This window comes from Falco cherrug, chromosome 8 (genome assembly GCF_023634085.1).
Source record: "Falco cherrug isolate bFalChe1 chromosome 8, bFalChe1.pri, whole genome shotgun sequence".
NCBI classification, from domain to species: domain Eukaryota; kingdom Metazoa; phylum Chordata; class Aves; order Falconiformes; family Falconidae; genus Falco; species Falco cherrug.
This window is the reverse complement of record NC_073704.1, coordinates 11,516,102-11,543,402: the sequence shown is the minus strand read 5'-3', so window position 1 is coordinate 11,543,402 and position 27,301 is coordinate 11,516,102. Positions and strand designations below refer to the sequence as shown.

The window sequence follows — 27,301 nt, the reverse complement described above, 5'->3', positions numbered from 1 at the left end:
TAATGCCATCTGATCATCTGGCGTACATGTTGCAGGTGTGTCCATGCTTCTGTTAATGTCTCTGTTGAATGCCTCTGTCTTCTGCATTTACCTTTCCCAAGAGGCGTGCATCCACCTCCTCTGGTTCTGACTACGTGGCATTATTTTGCATCGGTGACACATCAGAGGGCTGTTGGGACGCCAAGTGCTGAACACTCAGCTGTTGAGAACATCGATCTTTCTGCTGAGCCAGAGCAAATTTAATTAGCTTATTTTAACATTTCTCTTCATCCTGCGGGTGGGTAGAATTGATGCTGTCTGGAGCCTTGTTTCCACGTAGCTCATTTAGTGTAAGTAATTATTGCATGTAAGTGAATGGTACACTCTGCTGACAGCCTTTGCAGTAAGGTGGAGCAGTCACTTTCCACTTATGTGCTGTCGAAACCATCTGAAAACTTCCTCCTTCAAGGCAGCAAAATCTTTCAGTTCTTGCTGGATGTTAACTGGGGAAACTGGTGGAGCGCTGCAGTTAGCACAGCCTCGCGCCAGTGACGTGGTGCAGGCAAGGAGACTAACTCGGTGTGAAAGAATGGAGTCTAGGCTTGGAAATAGGAAAAGCCTGAACTGCTCTCCAGTTTAAGGTTAGTTCTTTCTGTGTGTATGCATTATGATTCTCTCTAATTGCATACCGGCATCCTGGTTTATCATTACCTTAATGTTATCTTTCTTTTTAACTCTGTTTTAGTAATATATTTGTCACTATTCTAGTTCCTGGAAATGCCTCGTTTGTTCTTGCTGAAGCTTTAAAACAAACAACTCTTAAACAAACCCATTAGCTTGAGTCAGATATCATACATGGGGAATTACTTTCTGAACAATTAAAATCGGCAACATGAAAAGGTGACTGAGCGGTGAGAAACTGTGCAGTCTTAAATATAGGTGATAGTACCAGCTGTCCCTGTAATACTTAGGGGATGCTCAAACACCACACCTGTGGCAAGGAGGCTCCTTTCTCCCTGAATGCAGCCACTTCAGTGCCTGGCTGCTGCTTGCATCTGTAACGTTCTCCCCAGTGCGCCGTGATCAAAGACACAGTAAGGAGAGAGGGTGCGCAGCAGGATGTGCGGAGGAGGATATTTCAACGGGCTAACAACATTTAATGTCCAAGCATTTCTTACTGAGTACAGAGGGTCACAAAAGGGGAGTAACATCTGTGGTAACTTTTGCTATTTATCCCAGATGAACTGGAGAGAACTGAAGACCCCTCCGATATATGAGTGAGGCAAGAAAAACCGTTTTAAGATGAAATTGGAGTAGTTCCCTGCACGGGGATCTTCAGCTGCTCTGAAGTGTCATGCTGGGAAGTCAGCGGGGGGCTCTTGCTCTTCTTCCATTACTTTCTGGCCATCTTTGCAGCCCCTTTCCTTGTTCCTGCTTGAGATCCCCCTGCAGCAGAGACTGTGTGTGTGTAGCAGCCCTGCCATGTCTCCCAGTGGAGGGAGTCTGGCTGGGAATATGCTGTGCTCCATTTGCCTTTCCTGATGGGTGGCTTTTTGGAGCCATTGCCACCTTTTCTTAGGGAAGGTGTAGGGATTAAGCAGCTCCTTGGTGGTCCCAAAGCAGGGTGGACAGAACAGAGTATCTGAATTAATGTGTCTTAAGTGAGCCTTGGGAAATAAAGCCGAGAGAAAAAGGCTTGGACATCAATGTACAGATATGCAGTATGTTATAGTCCTCATAGTGTTGAGTTTATTCTAAATTCATTGAATAGAGACTAAATAGTGTGTATTTCTCTATTTCTTTATAGGCAGAGAGAGTTTCCCTTGTTTAACAACCAGACACAGCATCCTATCATCTGCTTAAACAGGTATGACCTTTTTACTTGTTAGCATAGTTTCACAAGGAGGCTGCTTCAACAGAACCAAGGAGGCTTGAGAAGAGAGCAAAAAGAAAACTCCTCGAACACCTTATTTTTCTGTGATCCTCCTTGGTTTTCATCTTAAAAGCCTCCTGTATCTGATGTGAGCCACCATACCATTGTCAAAACAGCTGTCATCTTAGTTTTGGCTTAGCAAAAGCCTGCTTACGGCTTTGGGTAGAAAGGGCCTAAGATGTTGTTGATACAAAGGCAGAGCATCTGAGACAGGTGACTGTTGCTGCTTGCTCCTCTGGTTTGTCATGTCCTGCTACTGCAGTGAGTTCTACCACAGAAAAGATGAGAATGGTTTGGCAGAGTAAGGGCAAGTAAGTAATATTGCCTTGTCTCCAGAACAGAAAATGATTTGTGTTAGATCAAAGAAATGCGCTTGTTCTCCAATTTGGGAAAGAAAACTTTCAGGAGACCCCTGTCTCAGACGACTAAAAACAAGTAGTATTTGAGGCAACCTGTGCTGCCTCTATCATGTAGATGAGCAGATACTTGTTTTGCCAGTATTTCTGTAGGCTCATGTATTCATTTCAGCTTGATTTACAAGCGAACATAGTTTCTGTTCTTAAAAGCATGAGTTTGAAATGCTAAAGACAGAATATTGAACTCCAGCAAATGGGAATGGAGTTTGTTTGAAAGACTACATATGAAGCGTAAGGAAGAAATGCGGGAGGGCAGCGTGGGTAGGGTGGCAAAGCGCCCAAGTTTCTGCTGTTGTAACTTGGCTTGGGCAGGGCAGGGTGAAATACTGGCATTCTTCTGGGGTGAAGCGTTGTGATCGCTCTGGCCTTACAGCACAAGTGAAATAAGCAAGTTTCAGTGAGCTCAGGAGATGCCTGTAGAAGCTCACGGAGCGTGAGATGTAAGACATAATGGGATGGTGGTCCTCTTCCCAGGATCTTCTCTCAGCTTAGCAAGATAGAGGAGGTTCAGACTCCGCGTCCTTTGAGGGGTAGCGTGAACACACACGCAAAAACCAGTTTTATTCAGCTGGTTACTGCCTCTGTGTTGTTATTAATAAAAAGGTGCTGGATTATGCCAATTTAGGACATGTTTCTTCTGTGAGATTATACTTAAAACAGCGAGCAAAATTTATCTCCCTATTCTCCTCAAGTACTCTGCCATGCTTCTGAGGCTGCCAAGATATTTAATGATGGAAAAATGGAAAGATCAAGCACAGCTTTAAAGTAAGGCAAGAAGATACTGAAGAATGAACAACAGCCATAACAGTATATGATGGGGATCTGTGCGTACACATACATATGCACTTAAATGTGAAGTATTGCATACAAGGCTGGCTTTGGACTTCTTAAGCCCATAAATATATTCATTTCCTGACCACCCCCTAGTTTAATTCTGCATACAGTCTCTTCTGGCTCTATGAATTTGAAGGAAATGGAAATCAAGATTCAAATTTGGCCCTCTAGGTTTTTAGGCTGTAGAAAGCACATGTGCAAGTACCAGGTGGTTCACTTCTGTCCGTGAGCTTTTCTCTCTCGCAGGCCATGGCAGCACAGACCTGCCATGGGCTGTGGGAGTCAGATAAAGGCTGTGTGTGTAAGTGTCTCGGGGACAGGAGACACTGACGTGCCTTATGTTTAAGGTGTCTCTTGTTGTCACGCTAAATTTCAGTGCAACTCCTTCCCTTGGAAAGCATGGCACAAGCAGCGCAGCAGTTCGGGAAGGAGCATTCGCCTTCTGGATGGTGAACTTGAAGGAGGGCAGGAGCTGCCCCAGCCCTGGCATTTGCTCACGTCAGGCTCCCTGGGGCAGCCAGCACATACAGCAACCCAGCGTGCCTGCAGGCTGGCTCCCTGCCAGCGTCTGCCAGGGTGGAGGGCAGCATAAGGCTGTTTGCAGTGATCTTGCACGCTTCAGGAATTTTCCCATGGCCCCAGAGTACCCTTGCGGCAGCATGCATGTACTAAATGAAGGATTAAATTAGCCTGTAAGACTTAAAGTAATGGGCAGTTTTATTGCATTCACCATTTGTCCATTGATAATATTCCACTGGTGATAAAGTAAATTCTCAGGCGTCTACTGTGCAAAGCTTGAATTGTCTCTGCATGTCCCGTCTTTATCTGAAGGGCCTAAATTATTGCTCTTGAAATCAAACATATATCTGTGGAGTGCCCCATAGCCTCCTGGTGCTGCTGGGATACCATAGACAGAAGTGGGTGGGCAAGTCTGAAATGAAAAGGGTAAGCAATCGTATGTTAGAACTAGCATTTTCTACACAGAGTTGCTACATCAGTGGTTAGGAGGTAAAAACCAAGGTATAATACCTTGTGACGTTGCTGTGTTTCCTGTGTCCTTTTCTAAGTAACAGTGAAAACTAGCAGTGGAAATAAGGTGCTGCAGGTGAGTGACGGGGGAAGCTGTGATAAAGGAGGTAGAGGCTCAGGAAAAGGACGCTGTTGCGTTGCCTCCTGTGTAAAAGCATCCCCCACGGCTGGGCTCTTGGATGGGGGGGAGGAGTAACAGAACCAGCAAGGTGGTACGGAGGGCTGCAGGAGTGGGTGATAAAGCTCATGTCTGTCTGAGCTAGGGCGTCAGTACAGCCTGTTTGCAGCATTTGGAGTCGAGGGCTCAGCTTTGGATGTGTTATGGCATTATCTGATAGTGTGTTTTTGTGTTCTGTTAGTGTGTTGTGTGTGATAGTTGTGCTTCTGGGTCTGCTGCGGTGACTGTTCACCCTGGTCACCAGGCCCCGTGATCCCTGTGTGCTGTGAGCAAACTCGGCATCTCCTTCTTACACGAGCTTTTCACTGTGCTGTCTCTGCGTGTGAGCTGGGTCTATGAAGGCACGACAGGAAGATACCAAGACAGTTTGCTCACCTATACTCTGCTTAGGCCTGGTGTGGGGCTGCTTCTAAGCAGGACGGCGAACTCTAACACCTTCCAAAGGCTCTGTCTTGTTGACATTCCCAATGATTTTGAGTAGCCTTTTAAGTATAAGCGTTACTTGTGCTTTTTCTACTGTCAGTCTGCTGATGCTCAGAAGGAGAGATGCGTAGATGGGGATGGTGCTTGGCAGCAGCCATCCTGAGCAGAGTCTCGAGGATAGCGTGAGGCCAGGGTGAACATGCAGTGTACTCAGGGAGAACATTTCTGCATTAATATTTTGTTTGATTAGATTGGAATGTCTTCAAATACAAGTGCATCTTACATGCATTCTGTAGAGAGCTAACTGCACTTTAAATGACTGCACTTTAAATACACTGTAGCTTTTATTTCAGGCTTAGAAATTTTCCTCACTACTGGTTGGAAGTTAACATTGTACAGAAAGACGTCATTGAACAACGATTAGAACCATTTTTAGGAAAAGGGTTGCAAATTGATACTTGTTAGAAGGACTTCTTGTAGTACCTACAGATGAAATGCTGTCTTGATTTCTCAAAAGTCAAAAACTCGAGGTGTTCTCTTTTTTCATTTTTCTTGCTTTGTGGGGTTTTTTTCTCAATGATCTTTGTAGCGCTAGGAAAAGATAAATGGGCAGAGCGCAAGATATAGCTTAGTGGTGTTATTGGCATTGTCTTCACTTTTCCCATGCAGCCAGCTTGAGTGTCTCCTGTTTGACATTGGGTGGGTCGCAAGGAGGCATTCCCACCTGGGTAGTTCTGACACAGGGCTGAAGGAGGGCTCTTGGCATGCCTGCTGTCACAGCTAGTGTTGCATCCAATCCTCCTTCTTCAGCCTCCCTCTTAAAAATAGTCTCCTGCGAACCGGTAGGCTGTACTGCAATCTCACTTGCAAGGAACCTCTAGCTTCCAGCTAAAACCTACCAGTGGCCACAGGGTTCTTGTACCAAACTAGCCTTTGGTTTTTCCCCCTTTGTATTTATCCCTTATCATCAATCTACTTCTTTCCTCCTCTGCAAGGAGGGCTGTCATTGATTTTATAATCAACCTTTCTCTTTCATCCTTTCTTCTGATTATCTTAATAGCCATTATCTGCACCTTCTTTTGTTTCAAAACACCTGTTTTGAACCAAAGTTATAAAGGCAGAGCACTGTGTTACTGTATTTATCAGCTATCCAAGGTAGTATTTGCTACATTTCTAAAGAATTCAGGTGTGGTCTTTAAGCCGTGGAAAGCAAGAAGAATGTCCCCTGTCACTAGTAAATCACGATGATGATGATGGTAGTGTTAGTACTAATCCTGCCTAGCAGGGTGACTCACTAGCAGATGCTTAATACTTGTTTGCATCCAAGAAGCAAAGCTGTTCAGGCAGGAATTGACAGGCAGAGGTTATGTGACTTGCTGTGGCTTTTTGGTAAGCATCTCCCTAGCTCCTTGGGTGCAAGAGGTGGGCCAAAGAAACTGGGTGGGGTGGGGGGGGTGGGGGGGGGGAGAGGAAGAGGGAAATGTCATCTTTGCTTTTCTATCTGAAGTGATGAGCAAAGGGGCTTAATTCTGAGGAAGAGTTTGGTAGGTAAGGGAAACTGGACTGTTCTCTGCGTTGTAGCTTGTACTCAATGTTTTTGTCAGGATCAGCAGCCAACCCCAATACTGAGCTCTTCTATTCTTCTGCAGTACTTAAATGACTTTATAGAAGGGCAAAATTAAGCAAGGTGAAGGTGAGCTGATGAGCTGATTTTTGGTTTTGTACAGACTTACTGCAGTTGAGAAGTATATTTTCTTTTGCATCTCCAACAGTAAAGTCAACAGAATACGTCCTGTAGCTCAAGAACCAGTCCAGTGTGGTAATGCTGAATTCTCACAACTGTGAGTTTTGTCTCCTGAATCATGTGGAGGGAAAGAAAACACCATGGAGCAGAAGCTCAGCTCCCTAAAGGCAATTGAATTTTTGCCACAGACACCCTTTTGAAAATATATCATCTTGCTAAGGATTATAGCTTTATGGCTATATGAAAAAGGAACTACCCACACTCTAAACCCGATTGTTTTGAAAGGTATACAGTCCTTGCCATGCGGTGCCTGTACCAGCCCTTCATTAATGGGAACTGGAGAGCAGTTGTGTGCCAGTCTGATTATGCCATCCACCACGATGTGACTGGACTGGTGACTACCCAAAAAGGGCTTGTATCACATGCCTCTTCCAGTGGTCTGACCTACCAGATCTCCCCTGTTTATCTTCACAGCAAACCCAGCTGCTGTCTAAAGTCACCTTTGTCTATAGCACCCCGCTGCTGAGTTCTTCTGAACTTCCCTATGAAGCATCTGGTTCTGGCTGGTGTCAGGGCCAGGATACAGGGATGCGCTCTCGCCTGTCAGCACTGAGGGAGGGATGGAAGTCAGTGCTGCCTACAAAGCGCTCATGGGAAAAATTATCCCTTTCCTACTCGTTAACTGTAAATGGCTTTGTAGCGCGAGTCACCAAAAGCCTGAGCATCACAACCCTGTTACATTCAGTGCTGGGAAACGACACTCAGAATGAAGCCTGAGTTTCGTGTATTTAAGCAGTTGTGTTAGTAAACACGCTTTTGAAAAATAGTGGGAGTAATGGGAGTGCTGTGAGCGTTCTCCATGAGAGGAGTGTGAGGGGCGCAGGTTCATTGTATTGAGGAATGAAACTTATGAGGAGAACAGATGTTTGAATCGTAATGTTCTTTCCAGCACAGTTGATGAAAGAGAACTCTTTATAATCGTGACCAAAAAATACTCTAGTTGTCATCCTTAAGATGAGTCATTTTTTTCCCTCATTTTGAATCCCTCCAAGACTTCAGTCCCTTCTGAAGCAGGAAGCTGTTGTTCAGCCGGGGCTCTGGCCATGACACTAGCCGTTGGGCAGCTGCAATAATTACGCAGAGCGAGCGATGTAATATGTGATTCTATTCACGTACAAGTGTGGTCTGCACAGGAAAAGTGAGATCCTGACATTACAGACACATCTTGTTCTCTTTGTTTTCCATATCATCCTGGAATTCCAAATCAGAAGGCTTCGGGATGTTTTTGTAACAAAATTGTAAGATTGCCTGTTGTTGTGCCTTTTGCCATGTCTGTGTGAGATATCTGGGGTAGGTTGCAAGGCACTTTGATCAGTAGTCCTTCCTCAATAATTAATTCATGATGTTACCAGTCTGTAAGATTTTTCTGCAGTGTACTCTTAATAATAACTCCCCAGTGTCCTTATTTTAGTTATGACTTCTTGTGCGCAAAAAAAAATATTATTTTGCTTGCTTATACAATTATTCTTGCATCAGTTTTGCTGCTAAAAATTGTCAGAACATGGAAGAATTATATTTCCATTTAATGAGTGTAATGAAAACAGAATTAGACACAACAGGATCGAGTCTGGGGTTAGTGGCAGCATGCCTGGGAACTAGATATGTGTGCAACAGCTTTGCTGTGATTCTTGTTAATGCTCCGTGATTCATGGCTCTAGCTACCATAATATTAAAAACTAGGTGTCCAAGTCTGGATTAGGTCACTGTTGTGTTAGACGCTGTGTGCTCAAACAGCAGAGTTGTTCCAGACCCTGTAGAGCTTACAGTCAAATCTACAAAGAGGTGTGGAGGTATAAGCAGCCAGACAAGCACACTGGTGAGGACCGTGTTTGTCAGTGTAATTAGTAGCTTAGAGACCCCGTAGTTCATGCTGGGAAGTTGTAGATGGAAAACCATACCCATGTGATTCAGTTCACCTGGGATGTATCAGCATGAAAACATATACATTATGCAGCTACAAGGGATCTAATCCTATTTTACTTTTTTTTGTTTGTTTTTACTTAAAATCCAGTGTATTATGAGTTGTAAAACACATGTGGCCAACTTAATCTCTAGTCTCTCTGCTGTTTTAGCATGTTTTCTGTTGGGAATATTTTTCGCTCTAATACAGCAAAAGTTCGCTATTGCAGCTCCATATTCCTGCTTATTGGCCAGCGTAGTAAGTAACAGAACAGGAAAAATAATTCAGCTCCATTAAAAACTAATCTAAATGTTGGACTTAAAATGGAATTAGACCCCCATGCCCCCTTTTTTCCCCCCAGGTTCTGAATGTTTAGATATCTGGCTTCAGGTAGCAATAAACCCAGCAAATTAAGATGAGAAAAGCTATTATTTTCTGGCCTGAGTGAGGAGGATGTGGTAAAGTCATGAAAGTGCCTTCTCTCACAATCTGAAATGTGCCTGTACCTTTCAGAGCAAATCCGTACTTTGAAATGCCTGAGATCAGATCTCCCTCTTGGTTAGAGTTCAGCTCAATGCTGGAAACGGTGTTGCCAATTAAACTATTTTGTAAACTAAAATAATTTGTATTAATTTTTAGGAGGGGGTGGTATCCAGTGTGGGCACTCTACTCACAACTCCTGACCTTTTACACCACGCTACCTGCAGCCTACACCTAACTCTCCAGCCCCTGTGTTCCCTTCCTGTGGTACCAGGTACCACTAGTGTTCTCATCTCCTTGCTTCCCTGTGAAAGATTCACGCTCTCTGCTTTGATCCTTCGCACCCACAGCACTTGGTTCTTCCCTGCATCCTCAGCTCTCTTCCCCTGATTTTTTTCTGATTCTGAACCAAATTATCTCCATTTACTCCTCAGACCTTTGGGGTCTCCTGAGTTCGAGTTCCACGTAGCATTGTCTCAGCAACTTTCTATGTCCTCTCTGCCATGACTTCCCACTGTAGGTTAACCAGCACCTGTTTCATCCTCTACCTGTCTTTGCTTAGACAGTTAATCAGGCCAGAAAGAGCATATGCTATGGCTGCATGTGAGCTCTACATCTGATTAGACCGCCAGGACACTGATAATCAGAAGAAATAAGGGCTGAGCTCTTCTCCTTGCATTTCCCTTCATAGAGGCGTTAATATCTTATCTCTCCTCTACCCATCTGTGGATTTCCTATGGTGAAAGGTAGGAGCTTAACATCTTCTGTCAAACATGATAGGAGCTGGCTGGTGTGATTCATAATTAGGGATAGACACAGCAGACAGGCAGAGACAGGAAACCAGAGCACAAACACAATGAGAGAATTAGGGAGCACGTATTTTTGGGTTGCTTGTACATTCACACAGCTTCAGCTGAGTTAACCGGCAGAATTGAGCTGGGGTTGACAATACTGGTTTAATGTCAGGGAGAAATTTTAAGTACCTGGCATGTAGTTGTGGAGGCAGGTTGGCATCAGGGACTCGATGCGTACCTTGTGATTTATGTGGTCTTAAATGCATTCTGGCACTACATGGTGTCACATTTTTAATTTCTACCAAAGGCAGCTCTTTGTAAAAGTATTTTTGGAAATGAGCATCCATCAGAAGTAGAAATGCAAAAAGCTTTATATAGATCTCTGGAGGAAAGAGGGGGGAAGAGTTAAGCCATTTAGAGACAACCCAGTTGGTCAGGCCAGCAGTCCTACAGAGTTGAAATAAGAATCTGCATTTTTATTTGTTTTTATGCTAGCATCAACAGCAGGGGCTCCTTAATGTAGTCTGTGGGCTGCAACTTTCATCAGAGGCTTCACATACATATTTTAAACTGTGGCTATTCTTGATAGTCCCGCCTGATCATTGAGAGTTTTAAGAGATCAGGGCCCCTTTCAGCAGCACCAGGGGTCTGAGCTGAGCTTCTAGGCTCTCAGGGGCTAGAGCTGTTAAACAGCCAAAGCTGAAGGCTGCCTCTGTCCCCAGAGCTGTCAAGCAGGCACATGGCGTCCCAGATTCCTCTGCTTCCCCAACATGCTCAAGAAGCAACTCTGGCTCTGGTGCCAGTGGCTAATGTTGCAGTCCTCTCCTTTGGGGTCTCCTTTTTGTGGCTGCAACTTTGTCATCCTGCCTCCAGGCAGATGCTGTGTCTGATAAATGTCCCTTCTTGAGCAAAACTTTGTGAGGTCTGGATGCAAAGGCTTTGGTTGGGAGCCAGAGCCTCCTCGCACATATGGGAAGAGACAGCCCTTGCCCTGAAGGGTTTGCAGCATAAATAGTCAAGTTACAGACAGTGTGAACATTATAATCCGTGTTTTACAGCTGGGAGAACTGAGGCACAGCTTATTTATTCAAAAGTTCAAGGTCATGGAGCAGGTAAACAGCAGAGCCCTGGCCTGAATCTTGCATCTCGGTGCCTTAACCATAAAACTGTTCTGCTTTTCACAGGATCCTCGTGATTATAGGAATACCTATATTATACCACAGTGGTAGGAGAAAGAAAACCTCTATTTGAGTGAGGTAATCTTGAAGGTACTTAAATCAGTGCATGAATTTCTTCATCCTTTGGTCAATTTTAGGAAATTCTATGCAGCTAATGCCTAATGGAAGAAGATTAAGTTGCCAGCAAATAATAAATTAACAATAATCCAAAGAAGAGGTGAGACAATCATAGTCTCAGCAGTCTATAGATAGTAAAAGCAAAATCTCTTTATTTAAAGAACCTTATAATTGCTAACGTTATTAATTTCCTGGAAAATCCATGTCTATGAAGAATAAGCCAAGCTTTTCCTGGAACACAAAGGAGAGAAGTTTTGTTTATCGTCACTGATAATCGTAACATTCTTTGTCCTCTCTTTGCAACCCTATGGGAATGTGATCCTGGTTTCACTACAGTTAGCAGGAAGAAAAAACAGAAGGAAAGGAGGAAAAAAATAGAAAAGTGATGCCATTGATCCAAGGGGCTGTCTGAGCTGGTCCTGCTGGGCTAAACTGGCCCATCCACAGTGTTACGTGTCCTGGGCCTGAAAGCAGGTAATGCAGAGCTCACCCATGGCTATTGTAACTCTGGTTGCTCTTTGTGTCCCACCTCATACGTCTTTTGTCAAATCTCTTTGCACCATGTTCCACCCTCAGGCATGATATGCCCATTGTCTTCTGTATATAGGGTCAAGCTTTGCTCATGTTTTGGCTTCATGGTGTATATCCCATGGAAATTGGTGGGAGTCAGTCCTGTACGTGTGTGGGAGCAGGGAGAGGTTGAGGTGGGAGCTCCAGGCATTCAGTGGGTGCCAGATTTGGAGGTGAGTTAGTCAAGGTAGTTCTCTTGACCTCACTGAAATCACTTGTGATGGATGCTGCGTAGAATTCTTACCCAGAATATTGATTGACGGTGATTTTTAAAAAAAATCTCCTTTAGGACCTTGCCTAATAGGGGGTATGACACACTCCCAGTCTGACCTTTTAAGTTCTAGCAAGTAGTACACTTGTATTTTACTGCACAGCTGTGAGCATCCAGTGTCACTGGAAGATGTTTGTACCTCTCTGGCCTAGGTGGTACAATCTCCCTGTACAGCCTGAGCTTTTCCCTGCTGCTGCTTCCTGGATTTGTCACCTCCTCTGGTGAAGAACACTATCATCTGTGATGCTTAACTCATGACAGGTCAAAGTACAGCTGCAAATACACACATTACACATAACATTCAAAATGGATAGACCTGTAAAGATGCAAGTGAGGAACTGGGTCTACTTCACTGAAGGTCTATTTTTTCCCCTTCTTTCAACTCACTTTACATTTATTTTCCTCTTGAGAAGATGGTAGCCAGGGTTTCTGGCATAGGGCATGCCATCTCTCTCTGGCTGATGGATTTTTCCTCTTGGAGCTGGTTTGTTTGAAGTCTAAAGGATGCCTAATGCTCTGGCATGGACAGTATCCTCAAGAGGGTGATTTGGCTTTCACAGGGAAATTCATTCTGTTCTCACCTTAAATGGGATACAGTCTGGCTGATGTCTTAGTGAGAACAGTGGTAGTTTCCTTCCTGTAGATGTGTAGATATGTCATAGAATCATAGAATTTAGGTTGGAAGAGACCGTTGTGATCACCAAGTCCAACCGTTAACCCAGCACTGTCAAATCCATCACTAAACTATGGCACTAAGCACCACACCTATGCATTTTTAAAACGCCTCCAGGGATGGTGATTCCACCGCCTCCCTGGGCAGCCTGTTCCAATGCTTCACCACCCTTCCAGTGAAGAAATTTTTCCCTAATATCCAATCTAATCCTCCCCTGGCACTCGATGCTGTTTCTTCTTGTCCTGTCACTAGCTATCTGGGAGAAGAGACCGACCCGCACCTACCTACAGCCTCCTGTCAGGTAGCTGTAGGGAGTGATAAGGTCCCCCCTGAGTCTCCTGCAGACTAAACACCCGCAGTTCCCTTGGCTGCTCCTCATCTGACTTGTGCTCCAGACCCTTCCCCAGCTCCGTTGCCCTTCTCTGGACACGCTCAGCACCCCTACGTCCCTCTTGCAGTGAGGGGCCCAAAACTGAACACGGCATTCGAGGTGCGGCCTCACCAGTGCCGAGTACAGGGGGACAATCACTGCCCTGGTCCTGCTGGCCACACTGTTTCTTGTACAAGCCAGGATGCTGTTGGCCTTCTTGGCCACCTGGGCACACGGCTGGCCCATGTTCAGCCAGACATCACCCAGCGCCCCCAGGGCCTTTCCCACCAGGCACTTCCCAGCCGCTCTGCCCCAGGCCTGCAGCGCTGCGTGGGGCTGGTGTGACCCATGTGCAGGACCCGGCGCTGAGCCCGGTTGAACCTTGTACCATGGAACCTTGGCCCATTGGTGCAGCCTGTCCAGATCCCTCTGCAGAGCCTGCCTGCCCTCCAGCAGATCAATGCTCCCCCGCAACTTGGTGTTGTCTACAAAGGACATCTTTGTTAAGGGAGAGCTGTGTGAGATGACTCCTTGAGTAAGTGGCTAGTAAGTTATTCTGATCAGAGGTGTGAAACTCTTCCTCCATCCTAGCCCACCATTGCTGCATGTCATTCCTGTAGTCTGTCAGCTGCAGCATTAAACACATATACAGCTGAACAAGCTACTTTATGTAGTTTATTACTGGCTCTTGATTCAGCTACGCTGCTAATTACCTCCTGTGAAGCGGCTGCAGGCTTGGGGTGCTTGTTCTGCAAACTATGGCTCCTAGTCAAACTGCAGTAAAGCAGTGTCCATAACCATTAATCCAAAGGTGATGAGACTGTAAATTAAAAAGGAAAAAAAAAAAAGCCTAGATGATACAGTGTTATCTTTGAAATTTCCAGAAATATAGATACATAAAAATCAACCTAAATTTATAAAGCTAGCAAATGGATAAAGATGGAGAAGAAACTGAAGGGTTTCATAGCTTTGGTTTATCTCTGATATCACAAAAAAAAAAATATTTTGTCCTGAGCAGCTGTCAGAGTTGCCCCCGGCTTGTATATATGTGTAATTGTCTAGTTTTCAAATCAAGCCTTGTAATATGGTGCAGAACATGTATGTGTGCTTTATCTTCCATACATGGAACATTGCATAATAGTACTGGATGACAACCGTGCTGTCAGCTATATTTTTTCCAGAATAAAGTGTTCAGCAAAATATATCTGTCTGGGCATCTCTGCTGCCTCTTACTGCAGAAGGTTGTGAAGCTTATGAAAATGCTGCAATGCAGCAAGTGTACTACCAGTGATTAAAAGTAGATTCTTTTTGTTGTTGTTGTTGTTTTCCCCCCCTTCTGCAAGCTTGAGGGTGGCATTTTGATCAAGTTCTCATGGTAACAAACATAATTTAAAAGCACTGAAGCCTACAAAATTAGGGTTTTTTTCTGTATGTGCTTGAGGTGGGTGTTAAGTCATTACAACTGCAGCAATGCTGGGTTTTCAGTGTTTCTGGTGCAGATGACAAGGGAAGTAAAATGGAAGGCGGTGTTGCTGAATGCAGAAAATCTTTTGCCAGGTTCTATTGTTGTCTTTTCTCTGAAGAGGGTGCCATTAAAGTGTAATGCACTCCTTACATTGCTTTTTCGTTCTTTTAGATGTATTCTGGCATCACAGTTATGTCATGTTTGTAATTCCTGAGAGAGGAGTTTTATTGACAGATGTTTTGATTCACTATCATGAACATGAGCTCCCATCAAAACACATATGAAAATGCATGAGAAACTGGAATGCTGTATGAGTTGTCAATTGTTTTTCTATGTATGAATAGATGCAGAGAAAAGCAGGAGGAAGGGGTTAAAATGAAATCGAGTTGGGTCTGAATTGAATACTTCACTTTCTGTTAACGAATTGATCTTGAAAGCACCACATGGCTGAAACATGCTAACTCACGGAAACGAGGCAGTCATGTCCAATCGCTAGATGGTCCGCTGCTTTGCCATGTGTAATGGAAGTGTGTTCAATTGCGTTTGATGCATTCCGTGTTACAGTTAATGAATTTATACTGCAGTATATTTGCAGTCCTGCAGATATGCAGTGATCGAGGGAATCCAAGTCAGTAATCCCGTGGGGGTGTCAGAAAATGTAAGATACAGTTCCCTCCTGGCTGCCGAGGAAGAAGTTGATTTACAATGAGATGGGCTGTTTCCTGCTCTTAAATATGTGTGGAAATGATGTTCCAGTGATTATTTTTTTTAAAATTTATTTTACTGCAACCTGCCTATTAGGACCTGAACAGTATAGGATTTAACCCTGTAACACCCGAAATGTCCCTGCCTGGCTTACCTGTAGCAGAACCTACAACCTTGTCTCAGGAGCTGTATGTCGGGGATGGTTAATGCACCGCGGTGATCTCCCCACACAGAACAGGCGGGTCTGGCTCTGTCAGTATGGCCAAGCCCACGCTGTCATTAAAGTGTTGAAAGGAGGGTTTTCAGAAATACCAGGCTTGCCAGTAAGACAAAATGCTGCAGTTAGGGGTTGGGAAAAGACAGAGGTGTCTCGGCTATGGGAAAGAAAGCTCTCCTCGGCTCCCTGGTCTTCCACACAGGTATTGATCTGCTTTGCAGCGAGGCCGGACTGCTCTGCTCTTACTCCTCCTCAAGAACAATGTGTTGGATGCTTAGACTTTTTGCTGCAAAGGGGCTGGTTATTCACTTTAGTGTATAAAAGTCCAGTTGTGCCCTTTCCTGTCTAATTTGGTCTTGCATAAGCACTTCACAATGATTTGCAGAGATGGGACAGTCCAGGGACCTTAACGTATTTTCTAGCATGGCTACAGCACTGGGCTTTGCTGCTGCCCCATGTTTTTATGCTCTTGTAACTTCCTTGTTCAGCAGTTGCTGAAATGGAAGAATGGATGATAGAAATTAAGTTGTGATGAATCTTTTTATCTAGAGTTTGAAGAAGAGCTGGAGTGACAATTATCTTAATGCCATGTCTTCAGAGTGTTTTCCCTGACCATTTTCCATACCACTGATTGAGAAATTGTCTGGGATTTGAGCAGAAGGCTCTGAATGCTGTACTGATCGTCACTAATGTGAACTCGTTCTGCTCCTCTCTTGCCGTGGCAGATTGTTCTGATGTGATAAGGAGAACGTTGGACAGTGTTCATAAATCTCTCTGTTCATTTTGGAAATCTTTCATGTTAAGACCTCCTGGGATTCTGAACAGGTAAACCATCAGAGAAAGCAGTAAAAGGTCAAGAGCCAAAGAACATAGAGCCACTTTGGTTTTTTACTAGGAAACAAAGAAGGCAAGGAAATATTAGCTGTATGGAGAGAATGGATTCTACAGTAACTTCCTGTCACCTTTGTGTTCATTGAGTATTGATAGAAAGAAATAGAAAGCTTTCCATTTAAAACCACGTTGTCTCAATAGTCATTTCTTGCTGTGGAAAAAGGAAGAATACCATCCTCGTTTCAGAAACTGCAAATAGTTATGAGCAATGCTCCTTGGAAGCAGTACAACAAAGTGAAGTGCAATATATTCTTCAAAGCAGTGTATCATTTGAATGGTTGTGTTTGAAATATCAACTGTATCTTTTAAATGCTAATTTTTTGCACTTGACCCTGGGCTTTATGTCAAATATAATGATGTGGATATTGTAATTTTTATTAGCGTAATATTAACAATTCCCACTTCACCAAGTAAAGCCCCTCTAAAATGTTCAGGAATTTAAAGAAAATTTGAGTGTGCTGAGGACTGCATTTTTGGAGTATCCTCCCACATCAAATCCTTCTGTATCAAAGAAGGTGCATCTTTGAAGGACAAGTAAAAATTTGCTTCAAGAAAAATCTTCTGACTTTTGTAATATTCCCGGAGAATACTGACAAAGCACCGGAGTAAATCCTCACTGAAAATCTCTGCCAATTGACATGCACACAGTAGGGTTTGAATCCTAGCAGTACTTCAGGAAAAGGAGCTTTAGGGTTTTATTCTGCTATTTTGTGCTGCAGCCTTACTTATGTAAAACGTTAACAGCTTTATTTCAAACTGATAACAGCTAAAAGGACAGTAGCAGAGTCCTCCTTTTTATAATATGCAAGTATTGTGTTTTTTAAAAAAAGTGGTTTTCATCGTTTCTTTGTTCCTGAACAAGGCTTACGTAGGGTACCCAGTGATACTGGAAAATACCTCTATACTGTCCCCTGGAAAAATGCCCTCACATGCCAGCTCAGCCTAATACAGTGTAGAAGTCACGTGTGGGGTGGGAGGTTTCCACAGACCATAAATTAGTCAGGAACTGAATGCCTGAACCAGTCTGTGAGGATTTAGCACTGGCCATAGGGGAGTTTCAAAGATTGGTGTGAGGCTAGATGTGGGCTGACGTATGTCTTCTCTTGTGCCCGGAGCTGGGGTAGGAAAGGAACGAGACTGAAGAGGGACACCTTGGTGCTGGGGCAGCCACTTTGTACCTTACTGAATGTAGCACCTGTTTCTTCATGGGCACGTTCTTCACAGTTTTGTAGGGGTGCCCAGCATTTGATGTTGGGGCTGTTCTGTTCCATATGGTGTAAGTCTAAATGCAGAGAAAGTAGTGGTGGTTTTATCGCTTCAGAGCATTTTTGGAGGTAAAGAGGTATCTGGACTTCAGAACAAGGTGCCCTGCCGTTCTACGTGTGGTCTGTCCCGTGGGCTGCAAGGAACCTCAGTATGACTTTTTTTGGCTATATCCTGAGTTCTGGCCAGGACAAACCTCAGCTCAGAGCCCAGGCTGAGTAAATTCAGGCCCTTTTACACCTTTAAGACAGGATCTGGGACAAGTGTCTTGCTGCCTGTTACTCAGCACTAGCTTGCTGAGAGAAGAGATTAGGGGAGGTCCCAGCATGGTGTGCTCCTTTGGCTGGCTGGGACCTGCCTGGGGAGGGCAGCTGGGGCTCAGACATGTAGTGGTGGCAACGCTGGAAGAAAGGACCAGAGATTATGGGACCCACAACAGGAGACATGGATGCAATATTACCTTCAGCAAGAGGCACCCAGAGGGTCCAAAGCCATTCTCTTTGCAGTCCCAGCATCCAAGCTGGCTCTTCCCGAGCCACTCCACCAGTAGCAGGAGTTTGGGCAGGAATAGCACCCAGATCTGAATGGCTGACAACTCTTTGCTGGTCAAGAGTGTATAGCAAAGCCTTTGAGATGCTTTTGTTGGGAGCTCTTACGCTTTCCCCTAATTGAACCTATACTTTCTTTTGGGGATGCAAAGAAGGGTTGTCTGCATCTCTGGAAAAGTCTTTCCAGGTCTCTTTACACCCTGTGCTTCAAATTAGACCATCAGACTCTGGCCTGCAGTACTACCATTGCTTCACTTGCCATCACTATGGATACAGCGATCTTACCTGTCAGCGCACCCCTGAGCATAACATACACATCTCTTCACACACGCTCCATTTACTGATTGTGGTGTTATAGGTGAGGCTGCCAGCTGAGGTGGCTTGCTACAAGACCCTGTTTCTATTACCACTTTGCCAAACTTTTTGTGGTTTAGGCTGCACCTTTCCTCTCTGGCAGTCAGGCTTGTCTTGCCCTCTTAGGCACATGTTTTGGTCCAAGCCGCCCTTTCCTGGAGCAAGGCTGCCTTCCCAGGCTGGGTTGAGGAAGCCAGGTTTGCTGTTTTAACTCAAGATCTTGTCTGCAAAGTTCTTTTAGCATCCTGGTTGTGGAGGAAGGGACAACGTATCATTTGAAAGTTTGCGGAGGAAGGGACAACACATCATTTGAAAATTTGCTGAGGGTCAGGAGAGACTTGCTAGAGCCTCTGCTGCTTCCAACCTCCCTGAGCCTGACCAGCCCAATTTATGTCATGTCACATCGTATCACTGTGAGTGGAAAAAAAAAAAAAAAGAATAAGCTGCCTCTCCTTTGCTTATAATTGCTGAGAAAGGAGAAAGTCCACACTTTCAAAGGCAGAGGCAACCAAAATTAGAAAACATGGCCAGGAACTTGCAGAAGCAGGGGATCCAGGGCAGAAGAGAGCTCTGATAAAGGATGTGTGGAGAAAGGGTACGGATGGGTAAGGAACGAGCTGGATGCAAGTGAGGGACTGGATGAGAAGTCCAGGAAGGAAAACTGGAAGTTAATAGAGGAATGGGAATGAGGAAACTGCTGCTTGGCATGAAACCTGCAGGAGGCAATCTGAAAGTGGGCCTTGGTATGAGGGGGATAAAACTTTCACAGTTTGCAGTGGTGAAATCTGTGGTCTGGACAGCAAACATGGACAGGGCCTGGGTGAGGGGCTGGAGCCCAAGTGGGCAATGCCTGGGCTGCGACAGGGGGGTGATGCAGTGGAGACTGGGATGATCTAGGCAGAGGGAGCAGGAAGTATGAAGTATGTTTGTTGAACTAGGCAGTAGCTTAGTACATATGCAGAAGGGGCCCTAGCTACGATTATGCAGTCATCTCTCATTTCTTTCACAGCCAGCCTCCTGAGGTATAACGGTGCAATCTGAATGTCAAATAGCTTTGTATGTGTGATACATGTTGATGCACCTCTAGACAAAATCCAGCTTCTGACAGTTACTTCTTTTTCTCTTTGCATTTTTGGCAGTCTTTAATATGCTCTGTCAACAAAGGCGGAAGAAAACTTTCCATTCCTAAACAAATAAAGTTCAGCACTATCCAGATGCGTATATTTAAGTGGCTGCCATGGCTGGATTTTGTTGCTGCCAGACAGACAGTGATTTATTCTGTAAGTTTTGTGCCCTGAGCTTTCAGAAATACACGTCTTTTCATCCTGAAGCCTGGCAGAAGTCTAGCAGTAATAATTAGCAAGCCATAAAAATCGACCTGATTTGAGGGAACCACTGAAGGATGCAAAGAGACATTGCTGTTCAAGGAGCGAGGAACAAAAGCGCGTGGTTACTGACCCAGTCATGTCAGACCTAAATTTTGAGGGAATCCCAAGTGATAAGCGTTCTGCAGTCTGAATACTGCCTATTCATTCAGCCCTTCTAGCAGAGTGAATGAATCATCTTTTCAACCAGAGACAGCCCCTCTGGGTCAGAGTTGAGTTCAGTGGTGGGGCATGTGTTTCCGACTGCTTGCCCTAAATGAAAAAGAAAACACACAAGACTTTGCTTATGCTGTGCAGCTTTGAGCATCTCATCTATAAAACATTTACATATAGTCTAAGACCTCTTACAAGCGGCGGCCCTGGATACATAACCAGGTCCTTCTGGAAGGGCCATCTGTCTTCCTAGCTGTTCATGTGCCTATTCTCTTCAGCGTCACCCCTACTCGAGAACACTTTTCTCAGTTTATCTTCCTGTTGATGTCCCCAGCCCTAACCATTAGCTCAGTGTCACCGTGTGCTGTCTGTAGATTTTCAGCATAAGGTGGTCAGGTTGATTCTGCCGAGCAGCTTACAAATTAGCATCTTCTTTCTTCATCTGGTGAACCAGTCCCACGCAAGTGGCAAGACGTAACCTGCAGAGCCTGGTTTTGCTGCATCAGCAGAGGGATGTACGTGTCTGGGATGTGAAGTCGTGTTTCAGTTAGAAACTTTGCAGACCACAAAACTGTTCGTTTGCTAGAGCCTGGCTGTGTAATAGGTGTTTTTCATTTACTGTGCAATACAGTCTATGTCATACAGTGCATTTTCATGTAGAGTTTGCTAAACGTAACACTCATCAAGGGGCTGTGACATTCTATCACACTTGATGGGGAAGAGTTGCCTTTAAAAACCTATGACAGGAAACCACACAATTACTTAAAGTCAATATTAAAATAGGAGGTAAAGCCTCTAAGCCACGTTAGATCTAGATATTACTTACATGGTAAAAACATTCCTTTCCCAGAAAAGGCTCTTAAATTGAGAAACCATGGGCAAATTAATGGAAGAAAAATTCAGCAGCTGCTTTTTAACCTATGCAAACTTGTATTGTGCACCATCCCCTGCACCATGGAATTTCCTACAGTGGGAAGAACCACCATTTTTTTGCAGGGAGCCTGCCACCAGAGAGTTCTGGCTGATGCACCATAGCTCTTTGTGGAGAGAGTGACTGTTTTCTCTTCCCTGCTTTTCTTCTCTGTGCTGCATGTGTTTTTATAAACGTCTGGCCCATTCCCTTCTTTGCCAGGATGAAGAGTTATAGCCTGTCTAGTCAGTTCTTGCATAGAAGCTTCTTCAGATCTTTTATCATCTTCATTGAGCTCTTTGTACCTTTTCCAGGTCTACTTTATTTCATTTGTGATTAATAGTTAATGCTTTCAGGCATCCTAAACCAACATAATCTTTAGTGCTGCTGAAAGACTTTGCAAAAGAGAAAATACAGAGAAATTCAAGATGAATCGTATGTTGGATCCTGCATACCTCTCAAAAAAGACATCTGAATCACCTGAACTGATAAATGTACGCATGAATTTTCTGTCTCCGTCAGTGCTCTGCACGTCCTATATCCCATTGTGCTTTTTGTGTCCTTTATCCTTTTAATGGAAATCTCTGATGGCAGTCCATGGAAGGACACAGGTTATTTCCCTTGTCCACAAAGTCTCCTTGAGGGTATCTTCTGAATGTACTGCTTGTATTGCAAAGAGCACAATGATCTGGATCTTCATAGACATGTAGGCACCGGGCTCTGATGGAAATCAGCAGGTCAGTGTCACCGGGTGGAGACTTTGTGCATTGAGAGAACGCTGATGTGAGACTGAAGCTCTGTGGAGCTTCTTGCCTCTTCGTGTGGAGCAGCTCGTGCTGGCCACTGCTTGTGGCAGGAGTCTAGGCTGGATGGTTTGATTGGAGATGGCACATCCTAGCTTCCCTCCTTCCCCCTGGCTGTCTCTTTATATTAAAGCAATGTGCGTTCAGCCCCATGGCTTGGGTTTTTTCCAGACTTTTTCCTCAGTTACTGAATTTGTTCGTCAGTCACATCTTATCATTCTTGACATGCACTTTCTTCATCCAATGCAACTTTCTTACCCTTCCCTACTCCCCGACCCTGGGCTTGTTTCATGCCTCCCACAAAACTCATTCATTCTTCACCTTCTCCCAGGAGAATGCCACTGGTTCATGTACATATGCCAACCCCTCAGCACAGGGTAGGAAGAAAAGGGGTGGCAGCAGAGCAAAATTAAACCCAACCTGTAGCAAGAATCAGGTAATTGCATACACCTGTGGGAGCCTGGGGAGGAAACAATTCTCTGAAATAGTTCTTTGCTGTGACAGCAAGTCCTGCGATTAAAATTTCAGAAGGACTGAGTGACTTAGTGAGTTGATTCCTCCTCACACTTCAGATACTTGAATTTTCTTAATTCAAAACCCCAAGGAATTAAAAGTTAAACTTTCAAAAAGATCACGGTAGTTAAGGTACAAGCTGGACCACATAAACTCCTGTTTCTGTTTCAGTGCACATCCCAAGATCTTAGTTGAAGCCCTTCTGAGGGAAAAACTTCCTCTGAAAGCAAGGGCTGCAAAATCAGCTCCTGTGGCTTCAGGTTCCTTCAATATTGGCTCTGTCCTCCCTGCCCTCCTGCCCGAACAGGCTGGAGGGGTGGCTGCTTGCCTTCTTTTCTTTTGTAGGCAGTAGGGTTGGTTGAGTAAAGATTTGGCAGGAAACAGCTACCACATGATAAAATTATATCCCAAATATTGTGATTTTACTGTCTAGAGCATGTAAGAATACAAAAGATTACTGGGTATTCTCATTTCCAGGTAGGGAGAGATTATTTTATTTGCCTGAGTATACAGTCACAGGTCATATGGGTGGGTGGCTAAATGTGGGTGGACAGCGTATTTTTGAGTCATACAAGCACAGGGGTATATTTAAGTTAAAAGAAGTCCTATGTTTATAACATTGTTGGTTAGAAAATAATACAAAGGCATGAAATAATCTTACCACTTCTGTAGGACCAAGGTTTGCAGCACAACAATTCACCGCCCAGATGTGCCCTAGGCAAGAAAATTCTAGTACTAGCTAATCCATGCCAAGTTTGCTGTAAATACAGAAGCAAGCAGACTTTGCAAATAACCTCATTCCCAATCAGTTTTCCAACTCTTTGTCTCCTTATTTCCATTTTTTTTATTTACAGTTAGATGTTTTGTGTTGCAGTTAAAAGCATTGGCTTCTGTTGGCTGTAATGGGTTCCAGGGCCCCTGCCTCTAAGGTTTTCTGACCACGAAACTGAGAGTCAAAGATGCTTAAGTGAGTCTGGGTGGAGGGACCTCAGAACAAGCTTTCTTCTGTCTTATGCTCTTTTTCAGCATGAATAAACAATGCCTCTGTTAGACAATGAGATGCTTCTGCTCCCACTGTGTGCCTGGCGTAATTGCCTGGTGTGTCTGAGTATTATGAAGTGAAGCTAAAAGCATTCTCAGCAAAGGAATGATCTACTGACCTTGACCTGGGGAGGAAACTTTTTTCATGCAAGGAAGAATTTTCACCCAAACAAACTAGAGCAGCACATGGCCTTGAAGATCCTTTCCTGTTATCACCTCCATACTTCATTTTCACATCAGTGTCTTTGTGTTGCTTGTTCAGTTGCAGAATAATTGAGTGTGTTCCTTCAGCATATGGAAGGACAGAATTAAATTGGGATGGCAGCTGCATCAGGAAGTCTGCCCCTGGAGTTACTGAACTGCCCCCTTTTTAGGGGTCCATGGCCCTGGGGAGGGCATAGAGAGCTGGAGTGGGATGTAGATGCCGCGTTCCGGTTTTCTACTGTAAGCTGGTTCTCCTGCGTGTATTTATGGGGAAGAATCTGCCAGAAATTAGCCCAGGACATGCTTTTTACCATTTGTAGTAGCTGACGTGATGGTGATCCCAAAGATAGCATTAGGGTATTTTCAGAGATCGTACTGTAGCAGAGATAGAATTAGTTTTAAATGTTAGGTAAGACCTTTGAAGAATCAAAAAATTGTAGAGGCAGCATTTTTTTTTTCCTAATTTAAAGCTCACTGAGTAAAGTTAAGATCATGTGAAAATGTGTCATGCTTGATGACATCTCAGTGAAACTGGAAGAAATAAGGGATGTAAAAGTAATTAAAGTATGCAGATAAGGAAAAGAACGCACCAGTGTAGTTAAAGTGCTGGTTCTGGAGTGAGATTTTGTTGTGCGGGTTTTTGCTTAGCAGTTAAGTTTGTAGCACCTCTCTGCTAAATGGTCCAAACTGCCTCACCTGCATGCAGAGTAGCTCCACTGAAGTTGGCAAGAGCACAGATCTGTCAGCGTGGAGAATATGGGGTAACATTAGCATAATTAATTAATGGCTCACTAGCTAATCTTAGCTGACATTTATCATGGAGTCTCATGAGAGAAGAGATGCAACATCAAATCAACGTGTCTTAGCAAAGTCAGTGTGGGGGAAAAGAAATCCTGGAAAATGTCACTCCAGTCTTTTCGTGGGCTGCCTTTACCGGACCCTGTCCGAACACAAGTATTGATCAGTGCGACTGAGAGTACAGCAAGCACAGAGCTATGTAGCCTGTTGGCAGTAGCTGCGGCAAATCCACAGTTTGGCTGGCATTCCTTCCAACAACAAGCTTGGAAATCGGAGTCTGAGAATTAGGCAACTGTAAGCTTGGTAGCGTGTGCTGCTGTCAGCTTCTGTACCTGTGCAATAAATAAGCAGAAGATGACTTTACTTCAGCCGTTTATATGCACTGAAAATTATAATGGCAGTTGCAATGGGGAGGGGAACCAAGCATTCCGTGTTCATTTTTATTAACCAGCCAGTGTTTGTTTCTGACAAGTTTTCAGCTGGCCAAACTTGTGAAATGTTGACAGCCACAGTGCTTTTAGTGTTACGTGTTTGTGGGTATTTCTAGTAGCTCTACCTTTCTTTTTTCCGCAGCCTGCAACGACAATATCAAGTTGTATATTTCTTCTTCCCTGACTGATGAAGAATTAAGAATTTTTCCCCTTAAGTAGTATTGTGAGCATTCTTATGTAGCCCGTACTCCAGCTCAGCTCTGTTGTCCTTCCGGATTTTCAACTGCCTTCTTGCCAAGGTTTGAAGTGACCACTGGGGTAGGAGGGAAATAAATAAATAAAAATAATAATAATAAAAAAAATCTGTTGGAGAGGTGTTTCCTTGATGCTATCTGAATCTGCTTTTCCCTTCAAAATCATCATCTTAAAGTTTTTCTCTGTTCTTTGTGTTTTGAAAAATTATCTGTAATAAGTGGGGCAAATCTTTTATAATTGCTTCAGTAGCAAATAACAGACTGTAAAAGTATCAGTAAGGACTGAGTTGTTGAGTGTTTATTTAACTGAGATTTTTCAACTCTATATTTATTCATATTATGGAAGAACCACCAAGTACCATGTAGAAAGGTTTAATTTCCAGTTAAATTACTGCAGTGCTTTGAAAACCAAAGAGGTGAGGAGGGGGAAGCTGTGCAGAGGGTGACAAAATATTTCAGTGGGGAAAGACCACTTCAGTGTGCCCACCCTGAGCAATCCTGTAGCAAACTGGTGAGCTCAATTACCCCTGAAAGTCCCTGAGAGGGCCATGTAGTGCAGCTGCCTCTTCGAGTGTTTCCCTGTCTGATCAGACCCCAAATAACTTTACCTGCACACAGCCCTTGGAGATAGCTCTGTTTATTTTTCTTTTTTTTTTTTTTTTTCTGTGCCTCCTGCACTGAGCATGAAAAAGCCAATGTAGTTACAGTGTTGGTGAGTCTTTTTCTCTGCCAGGTTTGTAAGTCAGGGCCTTGGCATGGGTCATTTAGATGGTCGCTGGCTGACGGCTGCGGAGCCTCATGTTTCAAACAAGCCTGCCAAATGCAATGGCTTCTCTAAAGTGCACAGAGAGGGCTGGCGATGCCCATTTGAAATTGTGCTTGGTGGAAAAATCAATGCAGTGTGTCTGACTCTGAGGTGCTCCCCTGGGAGCAATCCTGTCCTTGCTCAGGGCTCATTTCTACGAGTCTCCTGGAAACAAAAGACTCTACTGAGAAATTTGGGAGTCTTCTGGCTGCCAGGAAATGTCCCTGCTTCCCGGCAGCACTTCTTCCATCCTTCAGCCCCTCCAGCTCCCTGAGGCAGGAGAGATCGCAGGTAGGATTGAGCAGGGGCTGCTTCTGTTTTTACTGAATCAGGAGAAGACAAAGCTGTCATGGTGCCTCATCTTAAAATCTGGAGAAGAATTGTGTACACTTAAATCCAGAGAGACTTGTGTTTCTTCGTGTTGGCACATTTACTGACTGGTGGTATTGCTTCTTTAGTGCTTTTGCCATCCTTATCGTGGACCAAATTTATTGGTAATAAGTTTTTGCCTTATTTCTTGTTTCAGATATCACTTACAGTCGTCATGGTGCTGTTGTTATGGTTACCATCTCCTTCACCAGCTAAAATGCGTTTCCTCTCTCCTGCAGGAAGGAATAATGATTAGTGATATATGGGTGTGTGTGAGGGTGTTCGATGAATGGTAAATGGTGCAAAACCACAGCATTGTAGATAGAAACGGTTTGTTGAAAAGGGGTGATATTGGAGCAGGAAGGGGTGTGCAGGGATTCTTCTGGCTTTTTAGCTAGAAGTGAGCTTTACAGTAGACAGGTTTTTTGCATGCAGAAGCTGCTAGTACCATGCTTTTACCATTGCAAGAGAAAAGGGCACCTGGTTTTAGATTTCTGTAGCTTGAGCAAGTTTATCAGTCCCTGGTCATGGGAGCAAGGGCAGCCCTGCATGCCAGGCAACCTTGTGTCGTGGGAGAGGAGCATGCAACAGCAGGTTGTCTCCGGTGTGCTCTGCTGTCCAGCAATCTAGAGGGATGAATGACTTCCCCAGGGAGGAAGGGCTCTGACAGTCAAGCGTAGCAGCTGAAAGACTTGTTCGCATATGTTTACCTCTTTCAGTGTTCTCCAGCAAGATGGACCTGCTTGCTGCCAATGGAAATGCAACTGGTGCTGCACCTCGTCCCTCCTGTACACCGCCTGGGTGTGCTGCTTGGCCAAGCAGGGTTTGTTACTCAGTACAGAGTAGAGGGGCTCTGTAAGGTTCCCTTTTCTCCCAGTGAAGGCATTCCCCGTCACCAGGAGCTGTACAGCTCCTGCAGCAGGGTGACCCACCCTTCCGACCTGCCTGTCTCCGCTGATGCCCAGCCCAGCTTGTGGGAAACTCGGAGAGGGGTTTAAATCCCTGCACCCACAGGGCAGGACAGCGTGCAGGAGGGAGTGGAGTGTGTGGAGCGGGAGCAGCCGCTCCTCTGGCGCTCTGCTCATCTTCTGCCGAGCCACTGCTGCAGGTCTGATCGACTGCTTCAGAGCCTGCAGCCATCTCTCCTTCTCAGCTCTGGCAAAGCTGCAGATTGCGGTAAATTTTCTTCGTCTTTCCACAGTGAGCCTCCTTTGTTCAGCCTCTGGTCCAGGCACCATCCGTT

At 44.5% G+C, this 27,301-nt stretch overlaps 1 protein-coding gene across 41 annotated transcripts in view; it reads left to right on the top strand.

Moving 5' to 3' along the window:
- MAP2 (microtubule associated protein 2) overlaps positions 1–27,301 on the top strand; it is a 235,163-nt gene that overhangs the window by 129,758 nt on the left and 78,104 nt on the right. For 34 of the 41 annotated variants that reach the window (XM_055718906.1, XM_055718927.1, XM_055718909.1 and 31 more), the window contains one exon: positions 1,787–1,846. The exons of 6 other annotated variants lie outside the window; for them this stretch is intronic. The gene's annotated coding sequence lies outside the window, so the exon portion shown is untranslated. Of the gene's footprint in view, positions 1–1,786; positions 1,847–25,811; positions 25,981–27,301 lie in introns of those variants that run through there. One more of the 41 variants, XM_055718914.1, reaches the window with a different exon arrangement.